The 19,238-nt window shown below is 41.0% G+C and overlaps 1 protein-coding gene across 11 annotated transcripts in view; it reads right to left on the reverse strand.

The window, feature by feature from the left end:
- Positions 1-19,238, reverse strand: part of CFAP20DC (CFAP20 domain containing) — a 512,401-nt gene that overhangs the window by 168,077 nt on the left and 325,086 nt on the right. The window contains exons 14-15 of one of the 11 annotated variants that reach the window (XR_008844939.1): positions 9,783-11,275; positions 6,539-6,780 (exon numbers count right to left, since the gene is read on the reverse strand). The exons of the other annotated variants lie outside the window; for them this stretch is intronic. The gene's annotated coding sequence lies outside the window, so the exon portion shown is untranslated. Of the gene's footprint in view, positions 1-6,538; positions 6,781-9,782; positions 11,276-19,238 lie in introns of those variants that run through there. 11 annotated transcript variants of the gene reach the window in all.

A 19,238-nucleotide genomic window follows, 5' to 3' on the forward strand; every position in this document is an offset into this window, starting at 1 on the left:
TCAGATCACGGCGCAAAAAATGAGCCCTCATAGCCCCCTGAACATGGAGAAATAAAAAAGTTATAGGGCTCAAAATATGACAATTTTAAACGTATACATTTTCCTGCATGTATTTATGATTTTTTTTCAGTAGTAATACAAAATCAAACCTATACAAGTAGGGTATCATTTTAACCGAATGGACCTAGAGAATAAAGAAAAGGTGTCATTTTTAACGAAAAATGTACTACGTAGAAACGGAAGCCCCCAAAAGTTACAAAATGGCATTTTTTTTTCAATTTTGTCGCACAATGATTTTTTTTTACGTTTCGCCGTAGATTTTTGGGTAAAATGACTGATGTCATTACAAAGTAGAATTGGTGGCGCAAAAAAATATGCCATAAAACAGATTTTTAGGTGCAAAATTGAAAGAGTTATGATTTTTTAAAGGTAAGGAGGAAAAAACGAAAGTGCAAAAAACGAAAAATGCCTGGTCCGTAAGGGGCTGAAGGTGGTACTCCGGTGGAAAACTTTTCTTTTTTTTAAATGAACTGGTGCCTGAAAGTTAAAAAAAAACTTCCAGTACTTTTTAGCAGCTGTTTGCTACAGATGAAAATCTTTATTTTTTTAAATATATTTTTTGTGTTTTCCACAGTGCTCTCTGCTGACACCTGATGCCCATATCAGGAACTGTTCAGAGCAGGAGAAATCCCCATAGCAAACCTGTGCTGCTCTGGACAGTTCCTGACATGGACAGAGGTGTCAGCAGAGAGGATTAAGGATTAATATTTTTTAATGTAAGTAATTTACAAATCTGTTTAACTTTCTGGCACCAGTTGATAAAAAAAAAAAAAAGTTTTCCACCGGAGTACCCCTTTAAGGACCAGGCCAATTTTATTTTAGTGTTTTCGTTTTTTCCTCCTCGCCGTATTTTTTTTCCCGTTTCGCCGTAGATTTTTGGGTAAAATGACTGACGTCATTACAAAGTAGAATTGGTGGCGCAAAAAAATAAGCCATCATATGGATTTTTAGGTGCAAAATTGAAAGAGTTATGATTTTCTAAAGGTAAGGAGGAAAAAAGAAAATGTAAAAACAGAAAAACCCTGGGTCCTTAAGGAGTTAAGGGGTTAAAAACGTCTATTTCTTTCCTACAGAGAAGCTCAATAGGGATGTAGAACACTTGGCCTTGTCCTAACACCATAGGGAGTGTGCTGTGTTAGTGAAATAATACTGTTTTTCAGTATGACATGCAGATTACAGGGATCGCTATTAGGCTAGGTTCACACTACAGAACATTTTTGCCCGGATATCCTGAGTGCGGCCAACGCCGAGTGAATCAGTCGGCGCTAGGAGCGCGTGGACACTGCAGTCTCCAATAGATTGCAATGTGTTCCGCAAGTATTTCCGCCTGAAGAATGAGCAACACCATTCTTCAGGCGGAAATTTCCAAGCAGATTTTCCTTCACAAATTCCAAAGCGTGAATATGTGAACGGAAACCCATTCACTACACTATACATTTTAGCAAGTGGGATTTTTGCCGGCAATTTCAAGGCGGAATTGCAGGCGGAAATTCCGTAGTGTGAACCTAGCCTTAGAATCACTGCCACAGAGCGTCTGGATGTGCCAGATTTTTTGTGTAATTTTTATTTAATTTAATTTCTATTTATTTAAATTTTTTGATAACCCATTCTGGTGAGCATTGAGCTGGCGGTCCTCCACCAGGCGAGATACCACCTGCACCAGCCCCTGCCTCGCAGCGCCCCCTGACTATGAAAGTGCGAATTTATCATTTAATCAGTTACGGTTCATTGTTTCATTGGATTATTTTGATGATTCCACAGATAATATGACCTCGACGACCATAGGGCCTAAATCTTGAAAACAAAGATTTTTTTAAATTTAAGATTTATATTAGATTCTTAAGTTTAATGTCCTGGTGTTTACTTTGAACTAATAATGCATGACCACAAAATCCAATCTAACAAGGAGTCACATGGGGGCACAATGACAGGTCTAGAGGTGGCAGCAGCATGAGGAGCCCATAATCTGGCAGAATGACACAGCCTGGAATTTTGCGGCAACAAGAGGAGACAATAGGGTTTCACAATTCTAAGATTAAAAGATTAATTTTCAGATTTGAATTGAAGATTTATGGTAGCTAGTGCTACCATAACAATTTTTAGGTAATGTCCCAGGCCCAGCAGCATCAGTAAACCATATGACACAGCCTGGAGGTGGCGGAAGCATGAGGAGACCATATAGTGGCTGAACGGCACAGCCTGAAGTTGGCAGCAGCATGGGTAGAACATATACTGGCTGAATGGCACAGTCTGGAATTGGCGGCAGATGAGGAGACCATATAGTGGCTTAATGGAACAGCCTGGAGCTGGCGGCAGCATGAGTATAACAAACAATGGCTGAATGGCACAACCTGGAGTTGGCGGCAGATGAGGAGACCATACATTAGTTGAATGGCACAGCCTGGAGTTGGCGGCAGCATGAGTAGAACATATATTGACTAAATGGCACAGCCTGGAATTGGCGGTAGATGAGGAGACCATATAAAGGCTGAATGGCACAGCATGGATTTGGCAGCAGCTTGTGGAGACCATACAGTGGATAAATGGCACAGCCTGGAGGTGGCGGAAGCATGAGGAGACCATATAGTGGCTGAATGGCAAAGCCTGGACTTGGCGGCAGCACGAGGAGAACATATAGTGGCTGTATGGCATAGCGTGGAGGTGGGGGCAGCATGAGGAGAACATATGGTGGTAGAATTAAACAGCCTGGAGGTGGCAGCAGCAGCATCAGGAGTGCACAAAGTGACCCGGTGACAGAGTGGTGCGGTGGGTGCCAATACCAGTACCTGGTGACGAAGGTGGGTGAAAAAAGGTCTGACACAAAGGTCAGTCTCTCCACATTTTTCGTGGACAGATGAGTTCTCCTTGGGGTGACTATGGGACACGGTGGAGGATGAGGAGGCGGAGTCACAAACTATCGCAGGACCAACGGCCTGAGAGCATGGAGGTGGAAGCGGCGTGACTTGTCCAAGTTGCTGTTGTCGCTGTGCAGGAACCACATTCACCCAGTGGGCCGTAAAGGACATAGTTAAAGCTCCACACGTCGGTGCTGCTGTGAAATTTGGTACACTTTGGTAGAGTGGGGTGGTGGGTGTTAATACCAGTACTGGTGACAAAGGTGGGTGAAAGAAGGAGAACTTGGCATCAAATATGTGGCATTAGGCAAATGGCACAATCAGAATAGCAGCTGAGGCAGGTAGGCAGAAGAAAACATTATTTTTTGTCAAAGTGTTGGAGTGCACAAGTACTGAGGATATGCATTACATAAAACTTAACTTTAACATTATTCTTAGGATAAAATATATGGACCCAAATTTTTTTTTTGAAATTAACAAAAGGAAAGGTATGCTAAAAACACCATGTGCCACCTACACCACCAAGTATTCATGCAATGCAAAGACCTATAAAAGGTGGAAGGGAACACCGTATGGTCCATTGTAACAAGTGGGGGTAAAAACTTTCCCTGTAAGGCAACACTCTCGCACTATTAATTCCCTTATTGGCAAGTGTTACTCGTCCTAAAAAGGTGGAAGGGAACAACATATGTTCCATTGTAACAGGTGGGGGTGAAAACTTCTCCTGTGAGGCACTGCTCTTTCACTACTAATTCCCTTCTTGGCATGTGTTAATTGTCCTAAAAAAGGGCAGCCCCACACAGGAACCTCTCCCTATTTCCACCAAAAAACACTACCATTTCCCAAGGTTTTTAGTTGGAAATATGGAGAGGTTCCTGTGTGGGGCTGCCCTTTTTAAGGACAATTAACACATGCCAAGAAGGGAATTAGTAGTGAAAGAGCAGTGCCTCACAGAAGTTTTCACCCCCACCTGTTACAATGGACCACATGTTGTTCCCTTCCACCTTTTAGAGATCTTTGCATTGCATCAATACTTGGTGGTGTAGGTGGCGCATGGTGTTTTTTGCACACCTTTCCTTTTGTTAGATTTCACAAAAATTTTGGGTCCATATATTTTATCCTAAGAAAAGTTAAGTTTTAGCTAATGCATATCCTCAATAGTTACTTGTGGTCTAATGCAGAGTAATTTCTGAAACTGGGGACCAACACCTTAATTATGTTTTGAGGTATCCATGGCAGCACAATGAGAGAGCTTGTAGGTGGTAGCATCAGCATGAGGAGACCATAGAGCAGCACAATGAGAGAGCCTGGAGGTGGCCGCATCAGCATGAGGAGACCATAGAGCAGCACAATGAGATAACCTGGAGGTGGCAGCATCAGCATGAGGAGATCATATAGCAGCACAATAAGAGAGCCTGTAGGTAGCAGCATCAGCATGAGGAGACAATAAGGTGGAACAATGACAGAGCCTGGAGGTGGCAGCAGCAAGAGGACCATGCCAACTGAGGGTTGATTCTGAGGAACCCACCGACTGTTGACTGGGGGTGTCGGATGTCACTTGGGATTAAGTGGATGACCGAGTGAACCAATCAATCATGGCTGCTGGGTTGCTGGTCAAGACACGACTACTAGCTGACACCGGGAGCTCAGACCTCTTGCTGCGACTCCTGCTGCCACACGCCCCTACTCTGCTGCGACCTCTGCCTGCGCCTGATGAATTTTGGCCTCTGCTGCTACCTCTGCCAGCGCCTGATGAATTTAGGCCTCTGCCACTCCTCTGTGCACGTCCTGGCACTTCTCTGCCTGACATACTTAGTGCGTATATGAGGGGAGTACAATACGCTTCACTACACTTAAAACAGTATTTGTCTAGAACAGCAGAAGGTGTGTACTTTTGGCTGGACTTTCACTGTATCTAGGCCCTTAAGAGTTTAACAGGTACAAAATAGTACACCATTTAGATGTACGTTTGTGGTATGCACTTATGAGGGGATAAAAATGCGCTACAGTACATTTAAAAAAGTATTTGAGTAAAACACCAGCCAGTGATTACTTTTGTCTGGCCTTTCTTAGTATCTAGACCCTTGACAGATTAACAGGTACAAAATAGTACACTACTTAGATGTACGTATGTGGTATGCACTTACGAGGGCAGAAAAATGTACTACAGTACGCTTAAAAAATTACTTGATTAAAACACCAGCCGGTGATTACTTTTGCCTGGCCTTTCACAGTATCTAGACCCTTGACAGATTAACAGGTACAAAATAGTACACTACTGAGATGTAGGTATATGGCATACACTTATGAGGGCAGAAAAATGCGCTACAGTATGCTTTAAAAAGTATTGGAGTAAAACACCACCCGCTGATTACTTTTGCCTGGCCTTTCACAGTATCTAGACCCTTGACAGATTAACAGGTACAAAATAGTACACTACTGAGATGTAGGTATATGGCATGCACTTATGAGGGCAGAAAAATGCACTACAGTACGCTTTAAAAAGTATTGGAGTAAAACAAAACCCGCTGATTACTTTTGCCTGGCCTTTCACAGCATCTAGGCCCTTGACAGATTAACAGGTACAAAATAGTACACTACTTAGATGTACGCATGTGGTATGCACTTATGAGGGGAGGACAATGCGCTACAGTACGCTTAAAAAAGTATTGGTGTAAAACACCAGCTGGTGATTACTTTTGCCTGGACTTTCACAGTATCTAGGCCCTTGACAGATTAACAGGTACAAAATAGTACACTACTTAGATGTAGGTATGTGGTATACACTTATGAGGGGAGGACATTGCACTACAGTATGCTTAAAAAACATATTTGTGCACAACACCAGCAGTACACAACAGTGCTGCAGCACACAGTCGCTATGTACTAAATCCAGAATTACACTCTCTCAAAGACTCTTATGAATGGACTGCTGGGTATGTATTATACCATCTACAGACTAGTATAACCAGCAGATCATTTGTTGTGGAACAAAGACACAGAGTTGCGCTAAAAATGTATTCCTCCCTCCTCTGCTAAGGTTTCTCCAGCTGAGCCAGCTTGTTCAAACGTATGAGGCAACACACAGCTCTCTGCCCCTCTCTGCAATACAATGCTGTAGAAAGTGACTGGGAGGTTAATCGCTACAGTAAAAAAAAATTTTTGTGAAAAATGCACTGCTCTCTGTCCACCAGAACACTGACTTGACTAGGAGGTGAAACGCTGCTGGAAAAAGCTTTTCTGTGCAACACACAAAGCGCTGTCTGTCCTATCTCTCTGCAATGAAAGGATGAAGTGACTAACCAGAATATGGCTGCCAATTATATAGGGCTGTGACATCGCAGGAATGACTGACTGCTGATAGGCTGCATCCTGCATGTGATTCAGGGTTCCCGCCTACCCTTGTTCCTGCCTTCCCAGGATTCCTTGCCCCATGTCCTCACATGTGGATCCGCCATTTTAGATGCCCTGGAGCCTGGACTGCACTAAATGGAGTTTAATGAAGCGATTAGCGTGATAGAATCGCGGTGATATTCATATTTGTTGCAAATTTGAGATTTTCCTACCCTTGGGGACGGAAAATATGGATTTTATTAAAAACAGGAGGCTCATATTATTGCTTTATCTTTCTTTTACTGACATCCAGCAGCAAGAGAGTTAACAAAGAAAAAATGTTCACAGAGTAGGTATGCAAATGAACTTAGGTAGATAGTCCAATCAGGTGTCAGATAGAGGTTATAAAGGTGAGGTACAGGTGATTCTCTTCCTCTTTCTTGATGTCCAAATGTAATAACCGGAACATAACTTGAACTGAACTTAGACTTTAACCAGTCATGAAACTTGAAAACAGGATCGTAGAATTAAACTGGAGGAAAGAAGGGAAAATATATCAGAAATAACGAATTTGAAGGGTAGGGTATTAGGGTGGGATAATATTCGCCTCCTGTTTTTAATAAAATCCATATTTTCCGTCCCCAAGGGTAGGAAAATCTCAAATTTTATGGCAAACAGGAGGCTCAAATTAATGCTTGTTCAAAGCTGCGTAAGAAATACTAATAAAATACATAAATAATTCATAAAACAGACATAGAAATGTGAGATTCAGGTTTAAAGTAGAAGTTTTTAAAAGTGGATTCTGAAGACCAGTTTGCGGTTTGCATTAAATCTGTTAGGGATCCACCGGTTTGGAAAACTTTAGTTGCCATAGCACCTCTGGTGGAATGGGCACCAAAAATGGATATGTCAATACCTGCCATTTCCATGGTTTGCCATACCCACCTTGCTAAGGTAGGAGAGGAGACCGTCTGAAATGGTTTGCAATACAAAATTAGTAATTGAGAAGCATCTGGATCTCTAAATGATAGAGTCTTGTTCTCGTAGGATTTTAGACATTGGACCACACAAAGGTTTGGATTAAAAGGAAAAGCAGGATAAAAAACAGAATGTAGGTTAGTTTTTGTCCGTCTGAAAATAGAAAATTGGACTCCTTGAGGTAAGTACTGTCTACCGGATATATCCAGGACTTTGACATCTGCAACTCTTTTAAGAGAGATTAAGCATAGTAACACTGTCAGTTTGTAGGATAGATGTTTAAAAGACAAATTCTCATTATCCCCCAATTATTGATAAAATTTAAAAGGATGGATACATCCCATGTACATTGATATCTGGGTTTTGGAGGTCTTTTGAATTTTATGCCCTTCATTAACTTACAGACTAAAGGATGTTTTCCAGCAGGTAATGAATCTATAGGGAAATGTTTAGATGAAATCGCTGAACGATATACGTTAATGGTCCTGCATGCCTTCCCGGAAGAAAATGCGTCCGAGAGGAAATTCAGGATGTGGGGGAGAGGTGCATGTAAGGGATCCAAATCCCTTTGCATGCACCAATTAGACCAAAGCTTCCAGGCTGATCTGTAAGCTGTTTTGGTTCCTGGTGCCCAGGCCTCTGACAGTATGTCTCTAGATGTCTGCGAAAGTTCAGAGCTAATTCCTGATTGCCCGAAATCATCCATGCTACTAATGATAGAAGTCCCGAGGTTACGAGAGGATGAGGGTTCTGAGAAGGATCCAATAGAATGGATGGAAATATTGGGAGGATTCATGGGTAGTCTATGCTCATTTCCAAAGCTTGGGGGAACCAAGTTTGGGATGGCCAATAGGGGGTTATCAGAACCATTGTTGATTCTTGATAACGAGTCAGAAGAAGAACTCTTGATATTAGGGTAAATGGAGGGAAGGCATATAGCATTCCTTTCGGCCAGATTTGTAGAAGGGCATCCGTCCCCAGCGCTTCTGGGTCCGGACGCCAACTGAAAAATGTTGGGATTTGTCTGTTTAGGCGGGATGCAAAGAGGTCCACCTGAAAGGGGCCCCAGAGGGTATTCAAAAGGCCAAAGATTGTCTGATTCAACATCCAATCGCTGGAATCTGTTAGATACCGGGAATACCAATCCGCGATTGAGTTGGATAGACCTGGGATGTACTCTGCTTTCAATACAATGTTTTTGTTCAAGCAAAAATGCCAGAAATCCTTTGCGATGTTTGCTAAAGGTTTCGATTTGGTACCTCCTAAACGATTGATGTATTGAACTGCGGAGATATTGTCCATACGCAGTAGAATACAACAATTGGATCTGTCTCTCGCAAAACTCTTGAGAGCAAAAGATCCTGCCAAGAGTTCGAGACAATTGATATGTAATTGAGATTCGTTTGGAGACCATTTCCCTCCTGTTGAAAGGGGACCGCAGCGAGCACCCCACCCTGAGTTGCTTGCGTCTGATTCTATTATTAAATCCGGATGCGGATGGAATATGGTCTTCCCGTTCCACATCTGGATATGAGAGAGCCACCAAAGAAGTTCCTCTTTGGTATCTGGGGTCAGGGATATCTCGTCTGAGTATCCTAACCCGTCTCTCAGATGTTGGGCTTTTAGTCGCTGCAGGGCTCTGTAGTGTAGCGGAGCTGGGAAAATCGCCTGAATGGAGGCTGATAATAAACCAACAATCCTTGCAATCGTTCGCAATGATACCTGACTTTTGTTCAAAACTGAGCGAATCTCTATTCTGATTGTTTTTAGTTTCCTGTTTGGAAGACTCAGAAGGGTCAGTTGGGTATTGACTAGAAAACCCAGAAATTCTACCTCCTTTGAAGGGGTCAAAATAGTCGAAAGGGATATCGTCCATTGGATGTGTAAATGTATGGTCTGTAATGATTGGGCCATGATCAAAATGTCGTCTAGATATATTATTAGACGAACGCCCCTGCTCCTCAGAGTCGCTATTACTGGTTTCAGTAATTTTGTAAAACACCAGGGGGCAGAAGACAGACCGAATGAAAGACTGGTGAATTGCCATTTTTTGTTTTGCCACCGGAATTGAAGGTAAGGTTGGGAATTCTCGTGCATGTGGATTGAAATATAGGCATCCTTTAGATCTATCTTTACTAACCAGTCTCCCTGTAGTAACAGATCCTTCAACAGGTGAATACCTTCCATTTTGAAATGGTGGTAATGCACGAAATTGTTGAGGTATTTGAGGTTTATTACTGGTCTGAAGCCTCCATCCTTCTTCTTGACCAGAAACAGGTTGCTCACGAAACCTGGTGCTTGTAAGGGAACTTGTATTATGGCCCCTTTTGAAAACAGATCTTTGATCTCTAGTGATATTAGGTTTTGGTCCTCTAATGAGAACGTTATCAGTTGAGGATCCTGACTTTGCGTCGGTAAAAAGGTGAAATCTATCTGGTAACCTAGTACGGTGTTCAGAATCCACGCATCTGAGGTTATCATATTCCAGTTTTGGAAAAAATGCATTATCCTTCCTCCTAAGGGAAGTTGGGAAAAATACCTTGGATGGGGACTTACCAGAAGAGGGTCTTGATCTGGGGAAACCACGTTGGCCTCTCGCCCTCCAAGGTCTGCCTCGTTGTGGGAAGAATGGAGATTGATGGTATGTATTGACTGGATGGGTAAAGTGTTCTGAACGGGGAGGGCCTCTAGAGAATTGACTTTCGTGAGAAGGTCTGCTGGGAAATCGGCCCTTGCGTTTCCCAGCTTTTGGAAAAATTTTTGGTTGGAAAACCTTTTTGAGTGAGGATTGGGCTTTGTCTAGTGATGTAAACAGGGATACATATTTATTAATCTCTTTGATGAAAGAGTCACCGAAGAGGAGGCCTTCAGTAGAAAAAGGCGGTTGAGATGAGGCCAAATGCATTAGTTGGGGATCTAGCTTCATCAAAATCGACCTTCTCCTTTCACTAGAAATGGCTGTATTAACATTGCCAAACATTACTATGGCTCGTTGGGCCCATCCTTTGAGTACATTCAAATCTATGGGGGTATTTGAAGAGACCGCCTCTTCCGTTAGATCTAGAATTTTTGCCAAGGGACCCAAAAGGTCTAGAAGTTTGTCTTGACAGAATCTATAAGATCTGTCAACTCCCTTCTTCAGATGTTTCCCTGACTTTAAGAGGAACTTTACTAGGGTAGGATCTAATTCTGGAGTATTAGCAAATTTTTTGGGAAGGGACGGTCTCGGACATTCTGATCTCAATTTACTGGCGTCATTTTTGTCTAGAGGTTTATGGATCCAAAGACTCAAAAATGTTGTAACAAGAGGATGTGTGACCCCATTCCCCTGAGCGAGGGTGTTTTATTTGTCCTGGATCAAAGTATGGATCACCAGATCCATCAATAAGAGTGTCAGTGGATTCCTCCTTTTCAAGGGGTGTATTTCCCTGTGTGTCAACCACCTCCTCATACTCAGAATCTGCATCCTCTCCCGATGGAGCCTCCTCGTCAGAGGAAGAGTCACTGGACGAGGTGCGATAGGAATCTGGTTTCTGCCTTTTTGAGGCCAATTCAACCCGTTGCAATATCAACTCCTCCCGGGCAGAGGGTATTTTTAGTGATCTCTCATCACAAACAATAATCTTTTCCTTATTAGGTGGCATGGAATGTTCACCCTGGTCCTCCACTAAAATAACTTTTTTAGAATGGGACGGACCGGTATGATGAATGTGATGCCTTTTATGTGATGCTTTACCCGATTTCCTTAACCCCTGCATCATCTGGGAAGTAGAATCCTCCGCTGACCAATAAATGTCAGATGGGTTAGTAGGTAAAGTCTGGGAAGGATTTTGTGGTTTGTTCTGGGTTAAGGCTGTAACCACCGATTTTGTTATGGATTCCTGCATAGATGACATGGCAGTCTGCATTGCCGATTGAATGGACCTGTCTACTAGAGACTGAATTTTTTGGTTTTCCTCAGGATTTTCTGAGGGTAGGTCAGTAACATTATCTTTATTAGACATGTTGTCAAAGTGTATAGAGTGTTGAAACTGTGCAGAAGATATACACTGAAAGAAAAAAGCAATAGAACGCAATAAGCATAAATGCTGCAGCAGAAATATATCTGTATCAAAATTCACACATATGTTGAAAAAACAGCATATGTATAATAAAGCATACATATATATATATATATATATATATATATATAAAATGATATATCAGCTACCTATATATATATGTGCACCAATCCTATACCAGGTTCAGAGAATATCATATGGTGTGCACATACATATGACTATATATATATATGCTAGTGTGCAGGAAGTCTGTATTCAACAGATAGGGATTTAGTTTCCTGCCTGTGCGCTCTGACAAGATTCCTGTCAGTTCAGGCGGTAATGCGGAGTTGTGTGTGCAGACACAGCGTGACCGCCTTGAGGAGATTCACGCGTCGTCTGAGGTAACAGCTAATCACCAGCTGTAAGGGGACTCGATGTCTCGGACTGCCGAGACACCACCGAAGCAGCCGCTCGTGAGGGGAAGGCGGCTGCTCTCGGTACTGAGAAAATACAAAATGAACGGGAAACAGACTGGGGCAATACTGAATAAAACACAAGGTAAGAGAGTGAGGGGCTAGACACCAAAAGCTATGGGGAATATGAGGAGACAGATACTGGCTGTATAATGAAAAAAACAGAATAGGATATATATACACCTACAGCCCTATGAAAATTATAGGTCTTGCGGTGTATGCATATATGAATGAATGGTATATAACTATATATATATATATATATATATATATATATATATATATATATATGCTAAATATAAGAATTCTAGATGCACCTGAGAGAAAATTACACTTGTACTTATCTGGCTGGAGCAGCAAGAAAGAGGAAGAGAATCACCTGTACCTCACCTTTATAACCTCTATCTGACACCTGATTGGACTATCTACCTAAGTTCATTTGCATACCTACTCTGTGAACATTTTTTCTTTGTTAACTCTCTTGCTGCTGGATGTCAGTAAAAGAAAGATAAAGCAATAATATGAGCCTCCTGTTTGCCATAAAATTAAATTTTTAATGGAAATCGTAACAAATTCAGATTCGTCATATTCGATTCGCTCATCTCTAGTCAACACAATACCTTCCTAGGTTCCCTTTTTCCAAAGTTACATAGTAGAGTTGATACAGTTGCCATAACACTTTACATTTTTCTCCTATAGACCCAAATGAGGGTTTATTTTGTGTGCAACCAATTGTACTTTGTAATTACATAACTCATGTGGCAATCTACTAGTACAGGCTGCAGATTGTAATAGTTTATCTGTCACAACAGCCAATGAGGCCTAATGAAGGCCTAGGGCTGCCAGGAAAATTGATTTGTCCCTGCTATTGTATTGCAGAGCAACTAAACAGACCTCCGACATACCCCTGATATGCACATTCTGTCTAGATGTCATTGTCAAAGCTAACTCTGTGTCAGTTACTGTGTGAAAGCAGCCATCAAACACCATGGAGAAGGCTTGGACCCTGGGCCCTTTCTATACAGGGTGGGCCATTTATATGAATACACCTTAAAAAATGGGAATGGTTGGTGATATTAACTTCCTGTTTGTGGCACATTAGTATATGTGAGGGGGGAAACTTTTCAAGATGGGTGGTGACCATGGTGGACATTTTGAAGATGGCCATTTTGAATCCAACTTTTGTTTTTTCAATAGGAAGAGGGTCATGTGACACATCAAACTTATTGGGAATTTCACAAGAAAAACAATGATGTGCTTGGTTTCAACTTAACTTTATACTTTCATGAGTTATTTACAAGTTTCTGACAACTTATAAAAAGAATGGCCCCACTATCTTTGTACCCCATATACCACACAATACCTTCAATTTTTGTATTCTAACAGTCTTAGAGGGATCTATCCAATGTGGGTTGGTGTCAGACCAATAGCGGTGGTTTTGTTTGTTAACTTCCCCATTCACATAAAAGTTTGCCTCAACACTGAACAAAATCTTCTGCGTAAACTGAGGGTCCTGTTCCAATTTTTGTTTTGCCCATTCTGCAGCACCTGAAACTACAGGAAGCCTGTGCTAGCATGTCTCCTGCGGTGTTGCTATCAGTGTGTGAAGAGTGGGAGAAGAGGGTTGCATTGACAATCCAACACAATTGGCAACACATTGAATACATGTTTTAAGTGGTCAGAAACTTGTAAACAACTCATGAAATAATAAAATTACGTTAAAACCAAGCACATCATTGTTTTTCTTGTGAAATTCCCAATAAGTTTGATGTGTCACATGACCCTCTTCCTATTGAAAAAACAAAAGTTGGATTCAAAATGGTCGACTTCAAAATGGCCGCCATGGTCACCACCCATCTTGAAAAGTTTCCCCCCCCCCTCACATATACTAATGTGCCACAAACAGGAAATTAATATCACCAACCATTCCCATTTCATTAAGGTGTATCCACATAAATGGCCCACCCTGTACTTCTGATGCAACGAGGGGATCACAATTCACTAGTAGGTCCTATCAATAATTATTTACAACACGTCTGTATTAACAGACAAGGGAGACCAATTTTCTAGTGACAATAGGGAGATAATAAATTTGATGTACGTGTAAAAATAATCATGTAAAGTATCTCTTTAGTGAATTTAAAATTAGCATGCTATCTATATACCTCATGTATTCTTTACACTGTGCAGTCAGCTTCCTGGCTAAGGATACTAAAGCTGAGACACACTGAAACATGACATATACCACCACTGCAGTTATAAATTATCTATAAGGATCTCAACCTAGTGTAGGAAGAAGTAAATGTGTGTACTCGCATCCGTGAAGTTCATAACCAGATAGCATACGAGCAGACAGTATCCAAACTTATGGTCACTAGGGCCTAAACAGTGTCCTAGTGCCAATAACCCTTGATAAAGCCATGGATCCAACGGAAAGTCGGGATGGCAGTGTGTGAATGGTTTTAAATGCATGTTCTATCTTTTCGCACGCACACATTCTAGCGAGTACTGACTCTTACTACATGGTACTACAAAGGGGTACTCCAGCGGAAAACAGTTTTATTTCTTCAAATCAACTGGTGCCAGAAAGTTAAAACAGATTTGTAAATTACTTATATTTAAAAATCTTAATCCCTCCAGTACTTAGCTGCTGTGTGCTCCACATGAAATTCTTTTCTTTTTGAATTTCTTTTCAATCTGACCACAGTGCTCTCTGCTGACACCTCTGTCCATGCCAGGAACTGTCCAGAGTAGAAGCAAATGCCCATAGCAAACCTCTCCTACTTTGGACAGTTCCAGACATGGACAGAGGTGTCAGCAGAGAGCACTGTGGTCAGACAGAAAAGAAATTCAAAAAGAAAAGAACTTCCTTTGGAGTATAATGAAGCTGATAAATACTGTAAGGATTAAGATTTTTAAATATAAGTAATTTACAATTCTGTTTAACTTTCTGGCATCAGTTTGTGGATAGTTTACTGTGGATAGGGGATAAGTTGTATTTCGCTGCATTAAGGGGTTAATGTAGGGTAAAGTAAAGAATAACATGGCTTGACCACTGTCAAGTTCTTGTTCTTCATCTCTTTTATTAATTTAGTGCCAATCCTGAATTCAACTAACCAGACAAAATGGTTTCTAGCCCTTTACATAGTTACATCACAACATAATGTGGCAGAGAGTTTCTTCAGCTGTGATAATAGTGAAACAGTCTTTCCCCTTATCATGTTTACCCGCCCAGGTATAAAACGATGACTAGAAATATCTCTATCAAAAAAACCAAGCCTGACTTGGTATCCACTCATTTGCTTAAGTAACTTGGTCACCCTTCTCTGGGCCCGTTCCAAATTAACCATGTCCTTTTATATACAATTGCTCAAAAGGAGTATAAGTGTGGTCTCACTAGTGATTTATATAGAGGCAAAACTATTGTTTTGTCTTGAGCCTCCTTGGCTCTTTTAATGCATCCCATGAATCTATTTGCTTTGGCAGTAGCTGCTTGGCACTGGTCACTAAAGTTGAGTTCACTGTTTACTTATGCCTTAAAGGGGAACTCCGCCCCAGGACATCTTATCCCCTATCCAAAGTATAGGGGATGAGATGTCTGATCGCGGGGGTCCTGCTGCTGGGGACCCCCGGATCTCGGCTGCAGCACCCCACTTTCATTACTGCACAAAGCAAGCTTGCTCTGGGCGATACTGGGGCCGGAGCATCGTGACATCAGATGGGCGATACTGGGGCCGGAGCATCGTGACATCATGGCTCCACCCCTCATGGTGTCAAAGCCCGCCCCTTAATGCAAGTCTATGGTAGGGGGTGTGACGGCCACCACGCCCCTCCCATAGACTTGTATTGAGGGGGCGGGCCGTGACATCATGATGCTCCGGCCCCTGTATCGCCCGTCAGTACGCACATAGTGAGTTTGCTCTGTGCAGTAATGACAGCGGGGTGTTGCAGCTGAGATCCCGGGGTCCCTAGAGGCGGGAACCCCGCGATCCGACATCTTATCCCCTATCCTTTGGATAGGGGATAAGATGTCCAGGGGCGGAGTACCCTTTAAGTCCTTTTCATTGGTTGTTTTGCTATTTAGCACATAGTCATTCATCTTATTGCTTTTGCCCAAGTGAATAACCTTACATTTATCCACATTAAACTTAATTTGCCATGCCTGTGCCCAAGCCTCCAGCTTCCCCTAATACCTCAGTAATATTATGTTATCCTCCTCTGTGCCGACTACCTTATCCAGTTTAGTGTTATTTGCAAATATAAAAAATTACTGTAATCCTTTTAAAAGGTCATTAATAAATATGTTGAGAAAAAGAAGACCCAATACTGTTCCCCAATTAGAATAAGTTCCATGAAAAATTACCCTTTGTTCCTTATCACTGAGCAAGGTGCAAACCATTTACAAATATACTCTCCAATTCTGAGCTTCCTCATTTTATGTAGTAACCTTTTGTGTGGTACAGTATCAAATGCCTCAAAATCTATAGCTGACCTTCTGATAGAAGCTGATCAGATGCTCAAAATGTTTCCTAACAAAAGATGTTAAACTCACAAGCCTATAGTACCCAGGATCCCTTTTTTAACCTCTGTTCGAATATTGACCTCATATTTGCTATTTGTCAGTCCTGTAGAAGAATCCCTAACATTATAGAATCTTTAAATAAAGGGAATAAGGTTCTAGATATCACCGTACACAATTCCTGTAGAACTGCAAGCTTGATGCCATCTGGACCTGGTCATTTTTGTATTGTAATGTTTTTAAGGCTTGGTTCACACCATGTTTTTGCAATACAGTTCCCGTATACGTTTTCAATTTGAAAACCGTACAGAACATTATGGAAAACCGTATGCATTAACTCTCCATTGAAAACCTTATGCCAAAAAATGCATCAGGTTGTGTCCGTTTTGCATCCTGTATGGTTTGTTAGTATTTTTCCCGTACCCAAAACCGTAGCCTACAAAACCATATTGAAACGTATATGTTTTTTTTTTTAACATGGGAGTCAATGGGAACCATACAGGACCGTATGTGCGTACGGTTTCATCCGGTTCTTTTCTTGGAATTTCAATCAAACAAGTGAAACTTTATTCATAATGGAATGAAAAGATAAAACTTATACATTTTTTTCTTAAAAAACTGATGCAACCGGACATCATTTTTCAAACCGTACATGGTTTTCAACCGTCTACGGATTCAAATTTGTACGCACGTTTTGATAGTTTAGTCAGGTTTTGAGGAATACGTTTTTTTTTTAAATCAAAAACCTGATACGGGAACTGTATTGCAAAAACATGGTGTGAACCCAGCCTAAGGCAGCATTGCACTTCTTGTTTGGTTAAACAGTTGACATTTAATGTAAAAGATTATTCCTATTCATATCATATCATACATCCTCCTCCACCCTTTCTGAGGGGAACAATACTTTCAGTTTTACATTTTTATTGTTTAAAAATGTGAAACATATTCTTCGGTTTTTACATTCTGTGGCAAATAATCTCTGCTTCAATCTTTGCAGCCTTTGTTTGTCTTTTACACAATTTATTTTTCTCATTATACATTTTTAATGCCTCTTCACTACCTGCTTGTTTCTTGTTTTAGATGCTTTCTTTTTATCATTTATCATGCCCCTTACGGTTTTGGTTAGCCACACTGGTTTTCGAACATGTTTATTCCCATAGTATAGATATTGTTCACAGGGCCTTATTTAGGATGCTCCTAATAGTAGCCTATTTAACTTGTGTTCTTTTATTTTTGAGGACATTATCCCAGTTTATGCCTCTAAGGTCTTTTCTTGAAAGGATTTAATATTCTTTTGAAAATTGGCAATAGTAAAGTTTATCGTTGTAGCTCTTCTACTAAACATCTTATCAGAAGATTACTGAAGACTTATTTTGTTGTGGGCACTATTACCTAGGTGACCTCCTACCTTTACCTATGATATTCTGTCTGGCCTATTGATTAAAATTGGGTCTTAGGATTTCACAGATGCCTTACATAATGCACAGGAATGAGCATCTGTAATAATGACTGCTGGGAAATGAAGTTCAAATCAAATTATGTGACAGTCAGAAACTCCACCCTCCACACAGATTTTCATATCAAAAGGGGAGAGAATAAAAAGAAGGTAATAACAAGGAAATAAGGTCATGCTTGCTTTAGTTTTCAGAATCAGACATTTATTTTTATTCAGCTTAACAAAATATTAAGTTTGCAATGAAAAGTGAATCATGGAAATAACCCTTTAAGGGTCCAGGATCTTTTTTTTTCTACTTTTTTTTTGCACTTTTGTTTTTTTCCTCCTTGCCTTCTAATAATCATAACACTTAATATAACACTTTAAATTTTCCCCTACAGACCCAAATGAGGGCTTATTTTGTGTGCCACCAATTATACTTTGTAATTACATCACTCATGTGGCAATCTTCTAGTACAGGCTCCAATGGCAGATTGTAATAGTTGATCTGCCATGGCAGCCAAGGAGGCCAATGAAGGAAAATTGATTGGCCCATTCACAATTCACTAGTAGGTCCTATCAGTAATTATTTACAACACGTCTGTATTAACAGACAAGGGAGACCCATTTTTAGTGACAATAGGAAGATAATAAAGTTGATATTCGTGTAAAAATAATCATGCAAAGTATCTATTTAGTTCATTTAAAATTAGAATGCTCTGTACCTCATGTATTCTTACTTCAGATGGTGCAGTCAGCTTCCTGGCTAAGGATACTAAAGCTGAGACACACTGACAAATGACATATACCACCACTGTGGATATAAATTATCAGTAAGGATATCAGCCCAGAATAAGCAGACATTTGACCCCTAATCCTGCCTCGGCCAGTGAAAGGCTGAGTGGCAGTGTGATGTATTGGACCCTGGCCTGGTCTTCTTCCTGGTGCCCAAGCCCAAAACGCCACATTGCCGCCCAGCCTATCGCTGACAAAGGCAGGACATTTCTGTGGCTGGCGATTAGCTGAGCGTAGTGTGACTTGTTAATCCCCAGAAGCAGGAAGAAGATAAGGGCCAGAGGACGGAAGAAGCCATGTTAGCAGCACAGGGGGAGCAGTGGGTGGTAAGTAAAGGTTTTTTATTTTTTTATTTGCGGGTATATAGGGATGAAAACATTTTTTTTGAAATAGCTGGAGTACCCATTCAGCATTGAGTCCTCGGCTACCGACAGCAGACAGTACTTACCCACTATGTAATGAGTGCAAGAGACAGTAAACCCTCCTCAATGATAATGTACGGCGCTGTGTACCAAGGACCAGTGCATGATCCCTTAAAGTTAAATGAATAAACATTAAGTGATATAGATCAAAGGTCACCTTTGATGTGGTCATACATTAGCTTAGAAGTTTTGTTAGGAGAGGTAAGAAAGACTGATAGAAGCCTGTCAGTCAGAGAATAACTTTTTCAATTGACTTTATTGATAACAGAAGATGTAGACACAAACTAAACATTTTTTTTTATTAATTACCTATAGAGAAAGTGTT

The sequence above is a fragment of the Hyla sarda genome, chromosome 6 (assembly GCF_029499605.1).
Source record: "Hyla sarda isolate aHylSar1 chromosome 6, aHylSar1.hap1, whole genome shotgun sequence".
Lineage (NCBI taxonomy): Eukaryota > Metazoa > Chordata > Amphibia > Anura > Hylidae > Hyla > Hyla sarda.